This window comes from Priapulus caudatus, unplaced genomic scaffold (assembly GCF_000485595.1).
Source record: "Priapulus caudatus unplaced genomic scaffold, Priapulus_caudatus-5.0.1 Scaffold52, whole genome shotgun sequence".
In the NCBI taxonomy this organism is placed as follows: Eukaryota; Metazoa; Priapulida; class Priapulimorpha; order Priapulimorphida; family Priapulidae; genus Priapulus; species Priapulus caudatus.
Window position 1 is genome coordinate 42,796 of NW_014577113.1, and position 4,668 is coordinate 47,463.

The window sequence follows — 4,668 nt, forward strand, 5'->3', positions numbered from 1 at the left end:
TTTACTTTGTCGTGTACATTGCCTTCACGGGTATGTACGTACATACGCGTTTATTGCGCGTGTTCCGAAATTCACATCTGAAAATTATCTCCGCGAGTTCCAAGGTAATTTTACCAAAATATACATAATGTGGGCTTAAGATAATGTAAGCACAAAACGTCATCGCGGGTTTTCTTTGCATATTTACATGAGTTTATCGCTACGTTCTAATAAGAAACAATTAGATATAATTCAAGAATTAAAATCACGTCAATCAATTTTACGTAGTGTCCATGTTCCACCAAGGTCATCAGGTTCCGCCCCCCCCCGAATTCACGACCGCAACACCACCGGTAGACAAAGTCCGAGATGATAAATTACAAGCAGTCGTGCGGCTATCTCGTGAAACATCTCTCTCCAGCGAGGTTCTACCTCTCACCAGCGACGTTGCATTAAACGGCCGCGCTGTCTTCTCACTCCTGTCGATTTATCGTCGGAGGAAATCTGACCGCGCGCGAAGATTGATTCGAGGTGTAGGGCTACGTACACGCGCCCATCACGTGCTGCGATCTCCCGCGTACGGCCGCCCCGCTCCCCGATGTCTATCGCTGCTTCACCCCGCGTTCAAATCGCGTGGCCCGTATCCGCGCGCGCATCTACGGAAAATACAACATCGGCACGAGCGTCGAGAACACGGCAAGAAACTCTATTTCACAGATTAGCTTTCCCATAGATCATGGTCTGATCTCCTGCGTCTGTCATAGACGGCAGTCTCCCTGCCAGCGGATATGGGCAAACGGAAGGGAGAGAGAAGCCAGCGAAAAGCTCAGCTGGGTTCGACTCAATTGCATTCTGATAATTCATTTTTCTGTCTAATTAATCAATGCCTGTCAGAGAGCGTCGTCTCTTGGGTGAACTTATCTCGTGCGATCTGCAAGCGGGCAAACGGCGCGAGCAAAAACTCCTTGCTAGGCGGGTTTTTTTCGCCGCGTGCGATGCTACCAAAACGTGGACGCTGGGAGACATTTGTTTCCGTCGCGACGTGCAGCGATGTACACCGGTGATACGCCTCCCCCCCCCGTAACTACATGCGCGCGACCTTCTCTCTACGTTGTTTTCCCTCTGCCTCTATTTGCCGATGAAAAATTCATTTCATTCAGTCGGAAGTTGACGAACGTGAGAGAGATTCCTAGAGTCGGTCGTCGGCGGCTCCGAAACACGGCGAATTGAGGGGAATAGCCGCTGGCCTGTACAGTTCTCTGCTCTGTCGAAAAAATCTTCATTGGGTAAGAATGAGAAGGTGGCGGAGAAAGAGTATAAGTAGGAGGCGGAGAAAGAGTATAAGTAGGAGGCGGAGGAAGAGCAGGAGGAGGAGGAGGAGGAGGAGGAGCGGGGGTGGAGGAGCAATAATGGGAGGACAAGGACTAGGAGAAGAGCGGAAAGTGTATAAAGAGGCGGACGAGGAGGAGATAGGGGAGGGGGAATAGATGTAAAAGAAATGGGAGAAAAGATAAAAGGGGAGAAATAAGCACACGGGCGAAGTAAAGGGAAATGAAGAGGAAAGGAAATGGATGACAAAAAGGAGTGGGGGAATGAGGAGGAGTAGTATGTATAAGAAAGGTATGGAGCAGATGTGGAGGTGGTGGAGAAGAAGCATGGGTAGGCAAAAGGCAGAGAAAAGTAGCAATAGTAGGAGAAGGAGCAGCAGGAGTAGGAGGAAGGAAGAAGGAGGAGATAAAATAGTGTCGCTCCGGGGGCGGGCAACAGTGGCAGCGGATGGTCAACCTTCATTTAGGTAAATGGTTAACAAACTATTTTAGTAGCGAAAAAGCCATTTATACCCGTGATACATTTCCACCATAGCCGCCTATAGATATAGCCTGCCCCGCGCGCCCACGCAAAATTAAACGTTCCCACGCATATCCTTAAAAATAAGGTGTTTCTCTCTGTGTGTCGCTATGATTCTGAGAGGGTTCTTTCCAATTTGGCAATAGAAAATAGGAAATAATTTGAACAGTTTGTTGCTCCGTATGGTAAAACGCATTACTAAACGCGTGGTGACGTCGGTAATAAACCTTAACTCCGGCGAGCCAATCTGCACTTTTGAGGTTGTGGGCTCACTGCGGGTGGCATTTATGCACATAATGCACACGCTGCAGGTAATTTTCGTGAGAAAAAATGTCAATCACTCGACGTACTTGTTAGACGTATACCGCACGCACCCGTACCCTATATGCAGGTATAGAAGAAATACTTAAAATGCGGTTGAACCTCTTTTATTCGGCAGCCTCGGAGTCAGGCACGTGCCGGATTTGCGAAAATCTCGCATTTTAGAAGCTCGTGAAATGTGAACACTGCTTAAGTGTTACGTAAGCGCAGCTCTTTTTAGAATTCAACGTCGATGTATTTACACGATTATGTACACGTAGTTTACATGCTCGAGAGGAGAACTCAGCATGGCGAAGTATGGAATCACTGCCCCTGATTTTTGCCACCGAACGACATTTAGCAAGGCGTATTTTCACCCACTCTCGCTGCTTTTAACCAGCATAGCCTCCCGCCATACTAACATCCAAACATGCCAACATGCTAGCTTCATAGCATCCCAGAATCCCAGCATCCCAACATCTCAGCATCCCAGCATCACATCATCCCAGCATCCAAGCATCACAGCATGCCACAATAAAGTGACCTTTCGACAACGACGTCTTGCCTGCTTGTCAGTCGGTTGTAGTAAACGCCGGAGCAACATAGACGTTGTATGCCTACGCGCTATCAAGAATTCTCAGCAATGCACTGTATAGATAAAACCACCATGTAGCATGAGTGGAACACCATCATAACTGCGCTCTGCCCGTGTACGTCTCCTCTGCAGTGGTAACAGCTACCCCGCTGATGCAGCGTTAGAATATTTATCCCCTCACTAACCCGTCCTCGCATCCACGCTTACATGTATCCTATCCCACACACCCACCAGGCCATACGTGTATGCACCTTATCACCTTGCACACTCCCACCAATGCTTGCGTGCGCCCTATTCCTCTATACCCACCCAGCCCCCAGCCATGCGTACATGTACCCTATTCTCTACACACTCACCCAGCCACCAAGCCTTGCGTGCATGCACTCTATTCCCCCATACCCACCCAGTCATGTGTGCATGTACCATACTCCCCCACAACCCACCCAGCCACCCAGCCTTGCGTGCATGCAGCTTCGTAATCTTGGGTGTTCTGGCTGGTGGGTTGTCGTCGGTGACGGCGACAGAGCGCGCCGTGGCGTGCCATGGCGTGCGCGCGTGCTTGCGTGCGTGCGCGCGTGGAGTCGTTGACACCGGGGTCGAGCGGAGCGCGCGCCGCACGCACGCACGAGTGCCGTGCCGGAGTCTGCCGAACCGGCGTCGCCATGGTGACGAGGCGGTTAGCGCGGTGGCGTGCGCCCCTGCGCCTGCCGGTCAGCGGGACATCGGAGCTTTGCACTTCTGCTAGAATTTCAACTAATTCACTAAATAAAGCAGTGGCATTATATTGCGTTTCCATGTCATTAGGATTGCCCATGGTGCCGCGGAACTATGCTGTATGGAAGGGGCGAGAGCTACGTGTGAGCGGGATGAGAGGGAATATGGAAAGAGAGAGAGGGGGAGGCAGAGGGGAGGTGGGAGAAGGATAGAAGAGCGGAGAAGAGATGGATGTCGGCGAGAATAATGAGTGATGTGTGTGTGTGTGTGTGTGTGTGTGTGTGTGTGTGTGCGTGCGTGCGTGCGTGCGTGCGTGCGTGCGTGCGTGCGTGCGTGCGTGCGCGTGAGTGTGTGTGTGTGCGTGTATGTGTATGTGGAGGAAGGCAAGGCGACGGAAACATGTATCGGGAAGGTAGATGAGAGAAAAGAGGTCGATGAAGAAAGCAGGGGTGTGGCGCCGTAAGCGCGGAAAGAATGGGCTAAATGAGCCTAGATCGAAGGGAGAATGGGGGCCGTGTCTGAGAGCGCGAGGAAGAAAAATCGGGAATGGAGCGAACGCTTTATGAAAGATATAGGCGCGTAGGCTTGTGAGGAATTAGATGAACCGATTCAATCCATATTATCTATTCGCTGCTCTGCAAGTGTAATACTTATATTATAATCCATCTTCGTCCAGACCTACACACGGCCACGCGTTGCACGAGCTCAGTTTATATGCAGACGTAGCGTCTGTCTAATTTCGTGACGGTTGTCGCTCGCGGCGCACATGGTGGGCGTCGTTAAAACTGGAAACTGTGCGAATTTAGGTTGTATGCTGCCCTGGGTCGCCCGGTGATGTATTGCCGTGGGGGGGCTTTGTTTGTATTCCCCAGGTGGCCGTGTGGTCCCGAGTGGATCGCGGTGGTCGGCCCGCTCGGTCTCGTTTTTGGGCTGAGGCGGTCGCGTGCTCTTTGCCATCGTACGGGGTAACAAAGGGCTTGGGTTTGCTTGAGCGCAGGCGGGGTGGTGGGTTTGGGGGGGCGCGGTAAGAATGGCTTCGGTTTAGGCGGCGGAGTGTAGCGGGTGGGTTAGTGTTGGGGCGTGGGCGGTGTCGGATGGGATTCGGGCGGTCGGGGTAGACCGATGGTTGTGGACCCGCGGGGCGGAGGGGCGGCGGGGGGGCGAGTTGGGTGATGTGTAATATCTATTTGGTTTATTCAGCACATCATTTGCTTTTACGAGTACAGTCGAAA

The 4,668-nt window shown here is 51.7% G+C and overlaps 1 long non-coding RNA gene across 1 annotated transcript in view; it reads left to right on the forward strand.

Moving 5' to 3' along the window:
* LOC106820918 overlaps nucleotides 1–4,668 on the forward strand; it is a 29,800-nt gene that overhangs the window by 9,029 nt on the left and 16,103 nt on the right. The window lies entirely within an intron of this gene.